Below are 20,395 nucleotides of genomic sequence, written 5' to 3'. Positions count from 1 at the left end.
CTTCCGTCCCGACATGTCCTTCCTTCTCTCCTTTCCTTCTTCTTCCTTTCTGTAGTTATCTATCTCCTCTTCAGTCTTCTACCTTCCTCTTCCTAACCTTCCCTTCTTGAGAGCTGTCTGCTCCTTTCCGTTGTCGTAACGCGCATTACTCATGGTCGTTATAGCCGCTCATCATGAAATCCCGTTTACAAGTCGTTCGCGAGGAGCATGGACTGCGCTCATTACCTAAATGGTCGCAGCTCCTTGATGGTATTAGACCCGCACCACTCGCTTCCCAGCAGCCGAGTGCTGCCCATGCAGACGACACACATATGGTGTAGGATGGCGAGTCTCGGTGATGGTGTGGGGAGCAAGACGACGAATTCATTGTGCCATTAGGCAGGTAAACAGGCATAATAGATCACTTCATATGAGCAAACTCGTAGCCCGAATGTCACAAGACTGTCCGGAAGAGAAGGGAAACGGGGAGGGTAAAGACGAGGGAGGGGGTGAGCTGAAGGGGGGCAGAGGGGGTAGTTGAGGGCAGACGTTTGTACTTTTGACCTCGTCGTTGTACCCCACCCCTAGCCCTTCCCCCTTGATCTTCCAATTTGTTTAGCAAGACTTAATGATGACCATTTTATCCGATCATTAGTTCATCCTTCCTTCCATCGTCCTCACGAAAAGGAAGGTCTGGCTGCTTTTTTTTTTTTTTTTTTTTTTTGGAGTCTTAATGAAAATTTATCTCTCCAGCGTAGGAGCAAACGTCCCAATACCAGACGGGGTTGTATTCGTCCCCAGCGCTCACGGCGAGAATTGTCTCGGCCTACCAAGCGTGCCCCTAATTTCTTGAGGCGCTCTGCTCAATGTTAATATGCCTTCTGCCGTTTGTCTGCCAACTATGAGAGCTATGTCCTCAATAGTGCTGAAGACATTACTTTACTAAAACAAAACAGAAAAGACCAAAACAGAGCAAAGCAAGACAAAAACAACCTCTCTTCTGTACAAAACACAGGGTGGTATTCAAGAGCAGACCCCGCGTATTCCCATTCACTCTCATTCCTCTTACAGAACACATACAGCGAAAAACCATGACAGAAAAACAACACAAACAAAAACATAAAGGCGTAAACAGAGGAATTATGATGATCTACACGACACGATATTACCCTAGTAATAATGGTGAGCAACGTCCGGGCTATATCCGAGAGAAAAGAAAGAGGAATAATGACGAGTTCAGTTGTTTTTTGTGTTTTTTTTTTTTTCAGGTGTACTTGCAGCTCATGCATTCTCAAGTCCAAAACTATCAGGAAAATCACACTGATGCTGTTTCCCTGAAATTTTATTTTGGTTTGTTATCGTTTTTTTATTTTGTTTTTACTTTTATTCTGCAGTTGCCTTATCCTTGTCTGAATGAACGTACCCTCGAGACAGATTTTCTGTGCAGATAAGATGCCGGCCGGCCGTTGAGAGTGGACTTTACTGAATTATTGATATGGTGGAGAAGAAATATATATTTCAGAACTCTGAAATACTCAATACTTTTTTCAGTCATCCTTTATCGGCTGTGAAGGATTAAGTCGAAAACTAACTTGTTCTTTATAGAGAATGATGGAAGAAAACACAAAAGAGAATCGCAAAACAAAACAACATCAAACTAGACCATTTTGACAAATTTTGCGTATAGTGAGAGAGTTGCATGGACAGCTAAGATCTAGCTAGGCTATCCGTGTCCAGATGTCTGTCATGAGCAACAAGGGAAGACGTGAGAATAAGATTCTACGTCACAAACCATGACCTCATGTGCAGAGTGTGTTCCAGGACCTCACATTCGTTGGTTGAAAGGGCAGAACAGCCTGAAGAAGTGTTTGGTTATATCTCCTCGCCGTTAGATTCGTGTCAGGAGAGACTATAAAAAGTCCGGTAATGAACTTTCATCGAGAGTTAACAACACTTAAACAAATCGTACGATACCGTAAAATTCCGCAAACTTCGTACATGACTAGAAATGCCAACATTGTTAATAGTATCGCGGTATTCTGAGGGCTGAAGAGGTGTATTTTTTGGTTGAAAACGAGTATTTCTACCTTTCTTGTGACGGACAGGTGTAGTAACACAATTTGGGGAGAAACAGTATTTTCCATGAAATCTGCAGTATTTTTAACAAAAAGCTCAAATACTGCATAAAAGTAACAGTTGGTATCTCTGCATGACTTATTATGTTCCCGTAGTGAATAGATTAATACTAGCATGTACTCAACATAGCTATGACACCATCACACTTACAAGCACAAGAACTAATCTCATTATTGAATAGATAAATCAAAATAATCATAGAAATGATAATATAATTGTTGGTTGAAAGTTTGTGTCCAATCATGGTGTCCTGATGTACAAACGTATTGTTGGCATATCCGCTGGTTGTGTGATTATCAAATTTCTTCAAATTTCCTTTTAACTTTGTACGCTGAAAAAAAAAATCTGTCTAAATCTCATGTATTTGTCTATCAAATTGCTACACGGGAATATTATGCTTATTCAGGAATGTAGGATAAGTACAATTATAAAGGTTGCATACCATTCACTTATTGACAATTCTACTTTCAAAGCTAAAACTGTTTCAAAGCTAAAACTGCAATATCCAACTCAGAAGGAGAACATTGGACAGAAAAAAAAATTCTCATAAATACAGTTGGTGTCTTCTAAAATGAAGAACCAGTACTAAGATAGATGATTGAGGAATCTACAATACAGCAGTGCGAGTAAATTACAAATTCTTTATAATTGATACGTTTCTTTCCATATACCATGTTCCACATTCCGCATTTCATTAAAAAAAAACAAGAATATAGCCCTCGACCACCTCATCTCTGATGGGGATGTTCTCTTGGTATTATTACTGACGTTCCTCACTATAATTGTCTGAATATTTCTTTGTCTTCTTACTCTCCTAAATCTAGACTTGCTACCACCTTTATCGGCTTGCTCAATAATAGCAACCATGATGAAAACATGACGACTGAACAACTGTTGTGAGCGTAATTCTCATTGTTCTACTTCCTGCTGTTGTTATTCTTCCTATTCATATTCTCCTTCCTTTACTACTTCTGCTACCAATAGCACTTCTTCTTCTTCTTCTTCGTCTTCTTCTTCTTCTTCTTCTTCTCCTTCTTCTTCTTCTTCTTCTTCTTCTTCTTCTCCTCCTCCTCCTCCTCCTCCTTCTCCTCCTCCTTCATCCCCTTCTTCTCTTGATAACAACATATAACCGATGAATAAAATGGTCATTTCATGCAATGACGACAGGGTAACAAACACCGTTGAAAACGTAATCATTAAAAATGGAAGAAAAACGATGAATGAGGAGGCGGTAAGAAACAAGTGGAGGGGAGAAAGCCTCTGAACATCTCTACTCGGATTCACGCGTTTCTGCCACGCGAACGAAAGTCATATTTTACTGTCACTGCGCGCCATCGACCATAAATCAAGTTCTAAAACCGGACCGACAAGTATGCCGTCGAGGTGGTGTTGAGATATATGGCCGTGCTCCGCCCGCCTGTTGTTTTACAGGCCCCATAAGTAATCTGTACTTGTCGAAGGCCGCCAAAAATATAACGTCTCTTTAGCGTATTGCGCCGGCAGTTGTCAAATCCAAGACCATGTATTTTTTTCCCCTCAATCGGTTTGGCGCGAGAACGGCTCTCTAGAGGGACTACACGAACTATGAAGGATTTGTGGGCCAGTTGTTGCAGTGAACTACTCGCAGAAAATTGACCCATTAGATATTGCTGCTCGTAAAATAGAAACATCGGCAGAGAACCAGAGTTATGGGGAGAAGAGGCACTAAATATCCCTGTCAACTGCCACCTAGCACCCTAGTGCTGAGCCTCTTCATTGCAGATTTATTGACTTCAGAGATCGAGGCAGGGGAGATGTAGAAGGCGAGAAGGGAGAGGGATGGCGAGAAATAACGTGTTCGACACGGAATCGTGAATGAGACGGAAAATTGATCACTTAACCTTCCCTTTTGGCATTTCATGTCAGGGTTATTTCTGTTGTCTCTAACTTCAGAGGTTTGTTTTAATGCACACGAGTCTGTTAGTTTAATGTAAATACGTTTTGGATGTAAGCATTATACTTCCGTACCTCCAAGGAGACCCGTGAAAGTTGTGATTTAAAAAAAAAGGGGGGGGTGGGCAAATGGACTGCGGATATAATGAAGAGAAGAGCTCTTGATAAATGATGCAACAGTCTGGTTCAAGCTGCTACGTCTTGCCAAAGTCGACCGATACATCTTCGTGTTTAATTCATCGCAAAACCTGCTGCTAGGTGCTTAGCAGGACTAAACTTGTCATGACCTTCGTCCTCACCTTCACAAACTCGTCACGTGACCAGGCATGCATTATTTTCATCATCAAATATATTCGTGTTCAAGGTGTCTGTTGCTAGTATCAACTTTTAGGATTGACGATAAGAAAACTACAACAATAATAGGTTTGATTTCCCATGAGTGCATACCAAAAGCAAAGCACCCATTTCCTAAATGAAAAATGAAATTAAATTGCCTTATGGCAAATATTATCAATGAATAGAATGTGTGTTAGACATCGACTTAAGCATATATTCAGTCAAGGAAATCATGACGAATTTGAAATAGGAGCATATCGCTCGGAACGTAAATCTCCCCTTTGCAGCGACGGGCTGAAATGAACTTTATTTCCGGGAGTGTACCCTTCTTCATATGGACAGGAACCCCAAATATTTACTGTCATTTCCCACCTCTCTCTCGTCTTGGGAGTACAGGGGAGTCTGGGAGATAGCAGACACTGGAAGCAGATTCTCTCCAGAGAAATTCAATCGCCGCAAAACGGGGAGTAAACGTGTGAGAAATGTACTTGGACCAACACACACGAAGATATGGGAGGGTGCGAAAAAAAAAAACGAGAGAAAGAAAATATGCAGCAGAGGCGCTTAATATGATGTGGCCATAGCGAGATTATTAACTGCATTTGTAGGTTGAGCTGCACTTTAATAACTCCAAGAAAGTAAGGTGGACCACGGCGTGTGTGTGTTTGTGTGTGTGTGTGTGTGTGTGTGTGTGTGTGAGAGAGAGAGAGAAAGAGGTAAACAAATAGCAGAAATCATTATGTGTCTTATGTCAGACCGTATACCGTTATGTGAGTCTGCGTTTTGCTTTGTACTTTTCTATCCGTCCGGGGCAAACGGAGGGGGAAGAAGGAGTGGTAAAGCGTCATTTTTCTCGCGTCGGGCCTCCAGAGCTGGTCGGAGTGCAGTGACTGAGTGTCCGCCCTAGCGAGAAGACCAGCATTGATCCATACGGCAAATAGAAAAAATATGTAGTATTGACTGACTAGCCTTTCCAACGCTGAAAGGATAGGAACACTATGACGGTAGAGAGTGAGGAAAGAAGAGAGATAGACAGAAGAGAAGAGAGAGAAGGAGAAGGAGAGAGAGGGGGGATGAGATAGAGGGAGTACAAGGACAAGGCAATAATGCTAACAACACATGGTGGCAGGCTAAATGCCGATTTCAGCACCAATGAACTGTGTGAGAAAAGCTCCTTCTGCCCAACATTCAGGGCTGACGTGTTCCCCCAATTCCCCTCTCTATTTTTTTTTCTTCACCCTCCATGAACCGACAACATTGGTCTAATTCTTGCAGTAAACATGCAATTACTAGAACAAATATTTCATTTGCCATGAGGAAAAAGGGAAAGGAAAACAGAGCGAAAGAGAGAGAGAGGAAAAAAAAAGGACATGGACAAAAATTGGGGTAAAGTGAACACAACATGTCTTTCAGTATGTAGGATATATCGGCCTTATGCCATATGTTTATTGTGTATGCAAATTCAAATTTTAAAATGCAATGAGTATATGTTTACAGCAAACTTCTTGTCCAGAAAAGAAAAGAGTCGCATGGACTCAAAACTCACCCAAAGACTAAATTATTTCCTTGTTTTTCATGACAAAAGTAAAGATTGCTATTTATAGCTGTCTTTATCCAACTAAGTGTGACAACGTTCAAATTTGAAAGAGGAAGCATGAGTATAGTAAGAGATGTGTGGGCCAGTTTGTGTTGGCATGTTCACTCGTTATACACAATATCAGCATCGAAGACCGTACGCCACAGTAGAAAGCGAAATGTATTCGCCTGAAAAATTGTCATTTTGCAAGATATCCCCCGATAGAGGGAGCTCGTTGGTTTTGAAGTTTGCTTCCAGATCCTTTCAACTGCGCGTTTCGGCTCACTGTTTCTACGCGGCGGGGTGGGTACAAGATCAGGTGATGTCGTTTATTTTGTTCTCTGTTTCAACGTCTTACAGACAGCTGGGACATCACTTAACATTGAGTGATTAAAAAACCCTATGAAACATTGCCCATCCTCCCCATTTGTTTCCGTTTGTAACTGTTTCTGCCAATGATTTTATCTTGCACACTCACACGCATAAAATAATGATGATTATAGAACCGGGGCGGCAAATGTTGCTCACATTACATTTAATAGTACATAAGGGCATACATTAGGATTAGGATAATTTCAAACGCGACGAATGTTGTTATCTTTTAGAGTTAGCTGCGGAACACAGGGTTGTCGATTGGACGTAATGGGTGTTAGATGATTTGATACATCTGTGCTATTTTACCGCAAGGGGGAAATGCATACATTGATGATTTATAACTCGTTCAGAATTCAAGACGATTCAGGCTCGTAAGTCTTATTCATCCCAGAGGAGAGTAGTTGGTGGATTATGTTGCCCTATTCTACCAGAAATTATCTGTCGTTATTTTGCATACACTGATGAGGTTGGTAGAAGGACATAATCGTTTTAAATTATGATGAGGTTCTGTCTCAGATATATGCCAGATACAAATTAAAGGACAAATGTATTTCCGTGCTAAATGTGTTTATAGAATGATTCTTGATGTATTCTTTTTGCGTAAAATACAGAGGGAATATAGAGGGAATACAATTGCCTACTTATTAGGTCCAAAGTCTTTCAAAGAACAATAAGGATGCTTAACTTGACGATTTGTGGGGAAAATAGCCCGAGCATTCCGAGAAGCTTCTGTTAGTTATTCAGTAATAATTGTGGTTTTGCTACACCTTACCAAAGTAATATAATAACATCTGAATTTTGTAGCGCATATTCAAGAGTATCATCTGAAACATCGTGGAGCTTGGATAAATTACAACTGACTGAACCTCAACCAGCTTACAATCTTATAAAATTATTACTTTTTATGATTTTTTTTGGCCATTTCCATTCTCTGATTTCCCGAAAAAAAGGGTGCTTGCGTGTTCCGTTAATGCAAATTGGAACCATACTATTTCATTTCACACCATACATGTTTTTCACAGTGATCCCGTTCATAAACTGTAAGCGTGATTGTCAGCTTCAAAAACACTTTCCTTTCCCAAACAGAAAATAAAGACATCTACTTGGTTTGAATTGCTACGATATAGTTTTTCTCGGAAATAACCGAATTATTCTAAATACCAATGCCCTCGGTAGTGTAGGGAATGTTGTGGTAGAATCAGTGTGTAGAGTTGCTCACTTAAACGCGGTTCCTTTGAGAAGGCCTATTCAGTAAATCGCTTCCCAACGAAAAGAAAACGAATTCCTAACACTCGAGAGATAACAGCCACCCAGCGGTGGTAATGATTTTCTTTGATCGATTACAAGAACGAATGGATGCGAAGGGTAATGGATTTTAAGGGATTAAGTTGTAAGGCTTTGTTGAGTTGTGAATGGAGCACGTAAAAATAATAAGACCAAGAATTTCAAGCCGAAGGATTTCAAGAGGATGCTGAAAAACAAGTGTGACTTACCGTGCCATCGTCCATCGGATGTAAACCGGTCGGATGGTGTAACATTAGATCGGTTTGCTCAGGGGCGAGTGCGTGGGGGCCCCCGTGCACCAGTACGTCGGGCCGGCGCACGGCTGAATAGTCCCTAGCGGACGGAAGCTGCATGCCGGGGTGCTGAAGGTGGAGGTGGTCCGATTCATCCCGGCGGCCCCAACATGTGCTGCGTCCGCTGTTGCGGGTGGAGCTGATACTGATGTTGCGGCTGCGGATGGATCGGGTTGAGGTGCGAGTAGGGGTCGGCGTTGACGTGCGTGTGGTGAAAGTCAAGCTGGGACTGGGGCTGGGGAATGTTGTACGGGGGAGGGAAGTAGGGCGGCGGAAGTCCGTGGTTGTAGGGGTATGCGAGAGCCGCGTCGCCGGCGAGAACGAGCTGTTGCCGCCGGACGGAAGCCGTACTGAATCCAGGCCGGTGCGATATCAAATCCGAGCGTTCCTGCGGGAAGAGAAATCACATAAAACGGGCGTAAGCAAATCATGAAACGTCAGCGCAATTGAAAAACAATCCAAGCTCGAAGTAGATTAACATACAGACGACAAAATCTTGACGAAATACTGCATTGCGAATTCATTTGTCGTGCAAAGTGATTGTGACGAAGAATTTCGCTGGCATCCATATTGTGAAAACTAAGCAAAGATTAGACGATGTAGGCAGAACGTTCCTCATTTCGGTGGCTGGCTAGATCACGATTTGCCCAAAGTAGTGTGCTTGCTATGCTACAAAAATGCTACAGACACTTGGCAGGAGGCAGTAGACGTAGGCTAACACGTCGTTTCCTATTGAGGTCAAGAAGAATACGATGTCCAAAGAAATAGTAAAGTCCACTTGTGCTACAGGCAATGTAACCCCCATCCCCGAAAAAAAAAAGCAAATAAAAAGAACAAAATTACAACCTGTATTGTGGGGACTGTAAGCACAGCCGTCGAAGCCATGGCGCTAGAAAAACTATAAATTCCGCACGATTCTCTAGAATTGAGGCGATTATTACGAATCCGTGAGCAGAGCAGAAATAAAGGAGGTAAACTGAAGACAAAATAAAGAGACACGACACGCGAAGGATGAGGCAAATTGATCGCTTTTAGTCAGTAGGCAGCAGGCGGCGGCGGCGAGAAAACAAAACTAGGAAACGGGCACGGGAGAGGTTCCCCGTGCGCTGAGGTCGACGGACAGGTAAAGAGTGATCTCGTCTGGCTGGTGAGTGGCAGAGGCCAGTGCGGCATGCCGAGTTTTCGCTGCGAGGCTCGCGCTTCCCTCTCGCCTTCACGCCGAGTTCATTCTCTGTCATTGGACGGAGCTGGTTGATGGGGGTCCGCCGATTCCTCCACCTCTCTCACAGCCTCTCTCCTCGGGCCTCCACCTCCCTCTCCTCCTCCTTTCTCTCTCCTCCTTCTCCCCTTCTAACTCTCCTATCTACAAACAGTGCCTCTTGTCCGTCTTTTGCTCTTTAGTGACAGCGGATAGTTGGGCGGTCAGGACAGCGAACACTGTGTGTGGTGGTCGAGGAAAAAAAATCAAAGAAAAACATAAGATGAGGACGAAGGGAGTTTGGTGGAGACCAAGGAGCATGGGGAGAGGGAGGAGAGAGAGAGGGAGGGAGAAGGAGAGACAAGGAGAGACATCGCCTGCAGCCAGTAGTAACGCAGCCTAGCAATCCACGCCAAGTCGAAAATCGTTCAAGACGACATGGTCCGAATGATAAAGACCCTTTCTGAGGGGATTCGAACCGTGATACTGTCATGTATTTTTATCAGTCACTCCCACCCCCCCCCCCATCCTATCATTTCCCCTACACACTAGAATTACAGTACTTCCAATTAGAAATAATAACGATATCTTTTTCAAAGTAGAACGCCAATGGCACTCATCAGAAAAGGTGTTTCCGAAACAGGACGGTCGAGACCTGTCGTTCGGAGAGCTCCCCGAGCTTTGGTCGGAACCTACCGTGTACTTGTCTGTAAATCATAAAACATGACATGAGGCTGAAATGTTTTGCGCACGTTTTAGGCTACATGCACCAGGATTGATACTATGACAGTGCCCTTACCTGCGCCATACCGACGCCGTATACTTCGCCGTGGAGGCGCGTGGTGATCGGTGGGGCTACAGCTAACACGGTGAAAAATAAGTTGAAGAAAATCCAAGATCGGATTCCGCTTGGGAAAAAAGAAAAAAAAAGACGCAAGAGTTTCTAACTAGGTGTCAAAAGCATGAGGACGAGCGGTGAAAAGATCACTCTGGGAAATAAATGAGAAACTGTTGTTGACTAAGACACTGATCCAACGAGGTTTTTCACTTCGGCGTGCATGTGTGCATTTTTAGGCAAACTTCACTGTAACCCTGATCAGAAGAAATTTTCAGAAGTCTCCAGTATTTAGCTCGAGGTGTTTGCTGCTCGTAGGCGGTATCCGGATCGTCACCCTGCCCTGTCTCTTTCATGTGTCGCGCGGCGATAGTAGGTCCAAGGGTCTTGGCGAGTATCCAGCGGGAAGGGCGATCTCCTAGCGGCGAGAACTGGCCAGGGCGGACAGCCGGGCTCTGTTTGTTTTGTCTTGCCTTCACCTACACACAAAATTTACCACCAAGAGTCAAATCGCTGCCGTCTTTTGTGATCACCCGAGCATCAATGTTCGGTGAATTGTTTCTGTTCAGACATCCTCGCGTGTATCGGCGCTCCGGTGTAAGCCGTGCCTGCAGTAAGACACGCACGAGATTTCACCTATGTACGAAGGATGACTCCGCATGCAAGGTTTCTAGGGATGCACCTAGCGCTCGATAGGGGGAGCCCTTTCAACCATTGGGACATCAAGCCACTGTTCGACCTGGTGCGACCTCGTCGAGCTATCTCCGTTCGCCGAGCACCCGGGAGCTAAACGCGACGTGAATGGCCCGCTAGACACATTTTAATTAAGCAAGTGTCGTGCGCGAATGACATCTCGTGTCCGTTATAAGACGCGCGCTTCTATTGGTCAAGGAGACAGTTCAAAGTCTACCTGTCATGCTTATGCAAATCTGCACACGCGCTTGCCGGTCTGCATTGACAAATCAGAGGACAGACAGCTGAATAATTATGATCTCGAGAGCAATGGGTGGGAGGAGATTTTGGATATTAGTTTTGGAGGGTGGTCTTCGGAAACAACTTGATACCCCGCCATCGACCAATGGCAAACCGCGGTCAATAGCCTCTGAGCGGAAAGTGGAAACTTAGAAGAGAAGCGTTCGAAAACAACGGATACGAAAAGAAAAAAAGACAAGAAACTGCAACTGTGTTGAGGAATGTATGAAATGTGGCCACGGATTCTTGACGAATAACGGTTCTTTCATGTTTGTTTGCACAAGTATGAAAATGGATTTTCCATCTTACCTCGCCCCCTTCAAGAGGAAGAAGAAGACAGTGTAGAAAAAAAAAAGCGGCAGAAGAAAAAATAATAACAAGAACAGAAACGTATAAGAAATAATCAAATGACGGACTGTTTTGCTCCGAGGCTTAAACATACCATCGTGTGCATTTTCTGGGCAAATCAGGACTTCAAATAAACAACAATACGACAGTAAACAAAACACAACAAAAATTATGCAGATCCTATAGCTTTTGAATAGCCTCTACCAGTTATCTTTTCATTGCGATCCTATTGAATGACTTTCCATTCTTGGCGGATAAAGTTCTAAATAAACAAAAGTTAAACAAAAATGTATGAATACATAATTATTGAAAATTTACTTCTTGATATATTTCATATACACATCGTGGGAGGTTCTGACAGAGCAAACGAGGATGACATTGTCCGAAAGGAAGAACACATGTGAATTAAGTATCATTGACCATAATTATGTTCTAAATATGACATTAATTTATCAATTCAGACTTTAAAGACATGTCACATGCCTAACACATCCAGACAAAAGTATTAAATAGATTAAAATCAAGGAGTTTGTTTCATGTTCTACCTTAATTCTGTGTGGGTTTTTTTTTTTTTTGGTGGTATCATAATTTCTATTTCTCTTTCTATTGAAATACAATTTTCAAATATCGCACTTTAGCGAAACAGCTAATTCATCAGATCTCTCTAAAATAAAATGCAAGATTTGACGTGACTTATCGCGTATGTTATTACCCGCTTCATTTTTCCTTTTATTTCAAGTATACATTTTATATTAGAGGGGTAATTGCAATTAATTTCTATAAACGATGTGTAAATTGTCAAAACTTGCCACATTGTATACTAGTTTGATCATAATCAATTGCTTGAAATTCCAGGTACAGCCATAATGCTGAGAATTTTGCTTTTAGAAACAGTATAACAGACCAAGTTGGAAATAGAAGAATTATGTTATACATTGATATCAAAATAAAACGTTAATATGAATGAACACGTGAGAGCGCACACACAGACACTTACACACATACACACATTAATGTACATGCGACAGGTTGTAATAAATTAAAACGGGTGACTACTATTTCTCTAACCCTTCCTCTGCCTATGAGTCAAATGTGCACAAATTTCAGTCACAACCTATGAGCAGGTAATATAATGCGGTATGCAGATGATTAAAGATGTTTTCAAACTAGGTTTGTTATGTCAATCATAAATACTGTGTTTATTTTCTGTATCAACGCACAATGTGTTTATCGAACATTGGGAGTAATATTCCTCATTCCGTAATTACAGAAACAACTAATGTCTATCCATTAAACAATACATTGTATGATTAGATGTGGATGATATTCTTGGCGATATCTAGAGTTAAAATAGAGGTTCATGGGAGATTAGAATTCAACTGAAATTAATCATTTCAAAGTAATATAATGTTATGTTTGAGCAAGAACAAGAAAAATAATTCCAAACGTTTGATTTACCCTAGCTTTTCTAATTTGTAACAAAAAAAAAAAAGAAGAAGAGAAGATACGTGTGTGCTCCTGATGTCTTACTGTGAAAAACCTCCTACCCTGCACACTACGTTATGCCTCTGTGATTGTGTCTGTCAGACGCCTTATCATGTCTTTTAGAAGGTGGGAAAATTGTTTCAACAATGCGTGTCTTCATGATGAATGCGATGTTGGTACGATGTATAATAACCGATTGATAAATTAAAACTGCAAGTTCGAGAAATGCTCTGTCGGTCTGCATCACCCTCCATCACTGTTTGTATGTCTTTCTGTCTGTCTGTCTATCTGTCTGTCCTATCAAACATTAATTATCCATGAGGACACCATAGTTACTCATACTTGCAATAAATTTGTCATTAGAGATATTGCTTTGATTCATTCCTTTAAATCATAGTATGATCAAATAGAATAATATATTATCATACAAGTGTTACTACTCTCTGTTCTTCCGTGTTTTGTATAGGTCCTGTTTTGTTCGGGAGGTGCTCAGATTTGATGCTAGTCATCATATTGAAAATGATGAAGCAATGAATATTTCGATTTTTAGATAAACGTCGAAATAACTTTTCATTTTATGAAAACAGACATGTTGTGTAGTGTCAAATTAGTATGGATACGAGCACAGACTAGGTCTACATCCTCACGTTGTACTGCCCACACATCTGAATTCAGTGCTGACACGTTGCGTAGTTACTGCCTTGTCCGACGGCTATTATCGCGGACTGGCTGTCGATCAGCCGTGGCGAGGGGAACCTCTCCCGAGTGCTCTCGGACAATCTGCGGGCAGTTTGACGGTCCCTGCCTCACCTTCGGACGGTAAGTTTATCTGGCGTGAAATTTCGAAGCAAGGTCGACAAATTTGGCGCTTTCCCCAGACTGTGACTTTTATCGGGCATCAATCAGCAAATTCCGTGTTTGGTAACATCCAGGGTTTGATTCTGGTTATGCTTCCTTTACGACGATTCAACAAGAGGGGACCTAAACAACCCTATTCAAGTTCCAACATGCATCGACATGTGCCGTGCGTATGATGTTCGTCATAAAAAAATTCTTTCCAGCATCGACATGTCATTTGAGTCCAGTCTTTTTTTATCGAAACGATTTCATCATCACATTCCTACCTTATATTAAAGCTTTGGAGAGTTCAATTGAATATGAATCGTAAATGAGGTCTCGTGCAGAAGCAACTGTAGATAACAAAGGCTCCGGAAGGTGGGTACGTGCATCGGAGCGTTTCTTTTCCTGATATTGATTGAAAATATGATTTCGATGAAGCAAGGTTATCCACAAATCTCCCTTTCCCACGATAAGAAAGACCAAAATCAAGCAGGAATTTAAATAGGTGAAGATCATCTCTTTTTCACCAAATGTGAAAGGCGGAGAGCAACTGACACCATCATGTTTGTGATACGATGGCGATTCTGGTTGTGTATAGCCATCTGCGGATAAAATCGCAGGAATTAAACAGGGATATACTCCCCTAAAGTAAGTTCCTGCTGTGCCCTTGAGAATACTTGAAATATCGATACTCATGAACCGGTGTACACAGGGAGTTATGATACAGTTTATCAGTTCCTCGTGAAATGACTAAATCATATTCTGTACTACAAATTACACTTTTAGAGGACTCAGGCAGCTTAAATAAATTCTTATAGAAAATTATATTTTTATCATGTGCGCTTTTGAAAGTCCATCTAAATGATGATAATATCGTAAAATTCATCATGATACCTGTTTACAATTTGTTAGCTTAGGAACATTAAAGGGTGCATTGTCACCGCGTAAAGATTTACTTATTTCTATCTTCCGTTTGTTATCAGCACCTATGCGTCTTCATGTAAAATACTATGTTCTGCGTTTCATGCAGAACATACATCATACATGTAGCCCTGCTTGTTTGCCATAATAGCACACACCCAGACGGGGCTTTGATCACGTTGAATGTGTTTTTCGCCTATTCTCTACAGAAACACACAAATAAATGAACGACAATGATTACATGATTAACAAAATGAATGATAATTAGGATAATGGTGATGATGCTCTTATTTCATTATACGTGTATTGACAGTTAGACTCGTCACATTTTTTTTCTTTTCTAATTTTGAATATAATGTTGTTCGCTTTGTTCTATATGTATGATATATGGTTTGCACGTAATTCATCATTTCCTGTTTATTTTCCATTTTCACTTGTTTTAAGCGCTAATTATTATCATTATAAAAACTGATTACAACTTCATTACTTTTCTGTTTGGGCATCCTTTCTAAGACAGCCATATAACTACAGAAAAACGCTATCAGAATCCATTTATACACTAAGTTGTGTCCAGATAAACATACAAAGGTATGACACCTTGTTCAGATAAGATGCAACTGGCAGGATCTGACTCAATTAATAGCTCGACTCCGGACGAAAGATTTCAAAGCTTTGATCATTACGCCACAAAAACTTTGATCTCTACGCCACAACGCTCATCTCAGAGAGAAGCTCAACATTGCTAGGAAACTAACGGATTAGTTCTGTAAACGCTGAAACAGTAGAATGCATCTCACTAATCAAAGCACGCTATCCATAAATGATAGGAAACAATTCAGAAAAAAAAAATGGCTGTGCTTGATATTGCTAATGGTATAATAGCAAAATTTTGATGTTGTTTTATCATTATCTCATAATCCTGAAGTATGAATATCTCAAATAGAGAATTCTTATCGTAATGGATTCGTTAAAAGCGAAGGAACAGACACTTCAACTGATTTTGATGTAAGTAGACATGCATTGTTTTGGAGAATTGTATCCATGACAACAAAACATTGCAAGAATATTCATTCTCTCACCTCGCAGAGACCATTATACATGTATTACAATGTGATATAGCTTTGTCAGGTATTTGACAATGGTTTTTTGACACACTATCGCCCTGGCCACACAGTGTGTACAACTCAAAACATTAAAACACGTCTTTGTTGCAGACACGTATGGGAGTGATAGCGTGGACTGATTCCTGTGGCCACTCGGTAACCCACGCGACAGGTTCTTATAGCGTCTTGTCATCCCGGCTCCTTAGCCTTCGCCGTTCCGCTCCGAGACACAGTATATCCAGTCCCGAGCCAGAACTGTATTCATGCAACGCGAAAGGGCCAGTAATTGGTGTTATTCATGTCTAACGGTCAACAAGCTGGTAATGCTGTTCCCACAATAATCCCACGACCGCACCGGAATAGCGGATTGAAAGAAAACATGATGTAAGGATGTAGGCCTCTTCGTGCCCATTCAATCAACTCGTTAAGAAAAACTGGCACTAATTCGGCCGTCTTCCAAAATACGCTGCCGAGCAACAAAGGCCCGGTCATGTGGGTACTGCGGGACACAATACGTGACTACTTTGTGGCAATACTGGTGTTCTAATAGAATCCTTTTACAAGTCTGAGAGTGTGTGTTAATAGGATCCCTATTGAATGGATTGTATCGCTTCACAATGAGATGAGGACAGGCCTACCTCCACCCTCCAGTATTACAGACAGTATGCAACCGTTAGAAAAATGTTATGTTTGAGTCACATTCTCATGCGCCTGTTAGCGTAAGTGTACACAAAATTATTATGAACATTTGTGTGCTTGTGTGTGTGTGTGTGCGTATTTGAATGTGTTTATGTGAGTTAGACAAACCCATGTTTTCCTTTCGATTCAATGTAGATTTGATTTCTTCCTTTTGCTGTTTTGCTTTTGTTTTTTGTTTTTTATTTTTTGTTTGATTGTTTGCTTGTTTGTTGGTTTTGTTGTTGGTTTTGTTTTGTTTTGTTTTGTTTTGCTGTTGTTTTGTTTTGGGTTTTTTTTTGGGGGGTGGGGTTAATTTAACCGACTAATTGTTGAGTTGAATGAAATAATGAAGACGTGACATTGTCAGGAACAGTTCCCGGGACCTTCCATCCATATACATTAACACTGAAGACTTTGCTTTTAGACTTGTTTCTTGTTTTACCTCGTCTTGTTTGTGGACTATACAAAATCCATGGAAAATGAGCGTAACTAGAATTTTAAGAGTGACAGTAGAAGAAACGGCATGCTATGGATTCAATTTTGTGTTAATAAACGAAAATGTCTTCCAGTTTCAAGTGATGTAAGCTGGATTATCGAAACTATCAGGAAAAGCAACTCCAACGACACAATATGGTACTCTATCTAAGGAATAAAAATTGATGTTTGTGTGTTGTTTCTGAAGCTGCGAGAAGCTCGTTTTTGCTAGAGATTCTACGAAGTAATTGGCTTGCAAATATTGGTTACCATGACAACGTCATCCACCGACAGCCAGCATCAGCAAGTGTTGCTATACTCTGCTGTAGTGACTGGGCTGCAAGGGCGTTGGAAGTGGCGCGAAAATTTGAATATTAGCATGCTCTTTACATCTTTCCTTTATAGGGTAATATATGTCTAACTAAGGTCTAACTTTCGAAGTGTTTTTTTTTTTTTGAAAATTTTGCGTCTAGTGCCCTCGGCTTTTGTCTTCTTTTTTTTTAACCTTTATTTCTTCAGGGCCAAAGTTTCATACCAAGCCCTATTTTGTATTTTATAATTATAGTAGGTGTCTGAATTTACCTTAAAATGACATAAACGCACACACACACACACACACACACACATTCATGTTTATTTATTTAAAGTAATAAAACTTAAAGTACAATGAGACATCAACGAGTACAATCGGACAATGAAAAGAATCTAAACCAATGACTTAACGACTCTATCCTTTAGTTTGTACATCACAAAAGAATTATGAAGATTATTGATTTTGTCAACGGTTGACTATTTCATTATTACAACTCTAGAAGAAATTAGATTCAGTGCTAAAAAGTTAAAGTTCTATGATATCTATTTCAGATCCAATCTAAAATCAACTTCAACATATCCTCTTGTGTTTATTAGTCCAGTTATTAAATGCAACTACTAGTATTGTTTTTTTCTGATAGACACAATTCTAACTACAACTACTTCTACCACTAAGTTTTCAGGATAAGCAAGAAGAATAAAATGGAAATCTCCAACAGTCTCGTGATATCCGTTAACAGTAAGATAAACCGTGAACCATCAACAGTTTGTTATAGAAAAAATCCAGTGCAGTTAAAGGTTATTTGTCAAGAAAGAGTAAATGCCTGTAAGTACAAGAGTAAAAATGTGATCAAAATTGGGTGAAAAATAAGGAAATCATAACATTTTAAGTTTCCCTAATTTTTCAGGGAACAGTTCTTGAACAGTCAATATGAATATGAAAATAGTGAATTAATCATAATCATCCTCTCATCTCATAGCTTGCTATATAGTTTGCAGATACAATTTTGAAATTTCCAATTTTTCATTCAAGCTCAACTACGCCCATTGTCAAATCATGATATATCTAACTGATCTTTATTCTGAATTTATTCAACCTGGAAAAACATCATGATTTACACTTTAATTACAGAAACATTGAATTTTCGTTTTTTGTTGTACATGTATAATATACATATCAAAGGAAAATTTTGTGGTCATGACATCATCAACTCACTCATTAATTTGCTTTATTCATATACCAACTTTTTATGAACGGTTCTGTAGAAATAAGCGACACTTCACAAATTAACATAAGCTTCCATGATTTTCTTGTCCGATTTTGATCAAAATTTTGTTTTTGTTTGTTTGTTTTTTATTGTTCCATATTCCACATTTCAACAAATACATAAAACATAAACATCACAATACAAAAGCCTGGATGAATTGTCACGTACAGCTTGTAAGACAATAAAACATGTGAAATATGAGGAATCTACATAGAAGCATTGCTTGTAGGGTGTAGATTCCCAGATGCGGATGTGAGAATATTTCTTACTTGGGTATGTAATTAAAGGAATGACAATTTCTGAATTGGAGAAATATAGACGCCAAAAAGTAAAAGTTTTCATTCTTAAACTCGTAAGATTTGACTCTTTCTTATCAGACTAACTATAACTGAACATGAATTCCTTCTTGAATTGATCTAGTTGATTATCAGGTTGTTTTTTTTTTTTGTTAAAAAAAATCAAACAAATGTATTCTTTGATGATTTCATTTAATTCTCTTAGACAAGTATATCAAAAAGACTTCCAAATCAAACATTAGTGGTTGGAATACACTTTTGATACGCTTGTCTTCTTTGTTGTTTGTTGGGAATTCAGTAGCTTGACACAAGACACGAATTTTAATATCCAAGTCACAAGGATATTACAGCAAAGGACAGATAAAATTTTGATTAGAACCCACTGTCTTATTACATGCAGTCAATAGTATTGTGTCATACTATTGTACCGTCATCAAATGCCCGTTTAAATAAACTTTGTCGCTCCCTACATATGTCATTCGAAGTCGAATATAAGGGCCTAACACGGTATGCAATTCATGTTCTGTTTGGTTTAGTTTGGTATGTTTTGTTTCTAGATTAATTTTCATTTATGCTTTTCTGGGGGAATCCATCTTTTCATGTTTCTAGCATTTTCCTCTCTTCAGAAACGGACACAAGTATCCCTTCCTTCCTCTTTTACGAGATTTCTCTGACCCAACTTGTACACCGTACAGAGTAAACAACAGAAAGTAATCTAGAACAGGAGGACGGCGATGTAGCAGCTCCTCACTGTACCCAAGGTACACTCAGACAAAAATCCGCTCATAACTAGTTGCTGTTACGGGAAAACTATTAAATGCCAAACTGTGTTTAACTCCATGATAATTATAATCATGGATAATGATTGTGTGTTAGTGGAGATGATATCAGGATAAAGTGTTGAAGGGGTAGTGTGGGTGTTTGAGCTGAGACGATGAGGATGACGATAGCGATGTTGGTGACGACAATGATTCTGATGGATAGATAGATAGATGGATGGATGATGATGATCTTTAAGATTCCAAATGGCAAAGTAGAGAATGAGACTATGGCCAGTGACAGAGACCGATTGAAACGTCTAATCTATGCAATCCAAGCAGTTTTATCAGATCCCAAGTACATCCACATCATCTTCTTCTAAATGCAACATCACTCATTAAAACCTTTCACATATGCCCTGGACATTGGAGAGATTCTTGAATCTGACTATTTCATAATTCTTGATGAAGGCCGGAAAAGGTGATGTATCCAAACGACCTGAGACATGCTTGTCGTTAGTTCGCTATGTGATGTTGCTCACACAAATCGCAGTAATCCGAGGAAAGCTTGCAGAAATTCACATACATTTCAAGATACTTCTCCCGAAGTCAGACTGGGGGGAAAAACATTCAACTTTTACATTGACGCTTATCTCTTGTTGTTCATTCGCTTCCACTTCCCAATGTCCTTGGAGTCGGCGTGGGAGCAGTCGGAAGGAAAACATTGTACATGTATTTTTTCTCGGGGTGTATGTCGGCGGCGGAGGGCTCACCTTGAAGGTAGCCATGGTACCCCGTGAGAATGCCCACCGCCCAGAAAGGGATGCGGTCTGCAGAATTGTCACATACACATACACATTACTAGCAACAACATCATCTCGCCTGAGAAGTTATTACGTAATTAAGTCCTTCTCTTTTAGTTGTCTTTTATTTTGTTTTGTGTGGTTACATTCTTCTCTGCTGAAAGTGGAGTACGTCTGACAGGAAACCTGTCGC

General features: G+C 40.3%; 1 pseudogene; it reads right to left on the bottom strand.

Annotated features, from left to right (window-relative positions):
• LOC139720462 (transcription factor AP-2-alpha-like) overlaps positions 1–20,187 on the bottom strand; it is a 141,688-nt pseudogene extending 121,501 nt beyond the window's left edge.
• Positions 20,188–20,395: the final 208 nt, after the last annotated feature.

This window comes from Diadema antillarum, unplaced genomic scaffold (assembly GCF_040938485.1).
Source record: "Diadema antillarum isolate AM-2024a unplaced genomic scaffold, OU_Dant_1.0 scf00000128, whole genome shotgun sequence".
Classification (NCBI taxonomy): domain Eukaryota; kingdom Metazoa; phylum Echinodermata; class Echinoidea; order Diadematoida; family Diadematidae; genus Diadema; species Diadema antillarum.
Note: the sequence above shows the minus strand (reverse complement) of the source record. Positions and strands in the feature narration are given on the sequence as shown.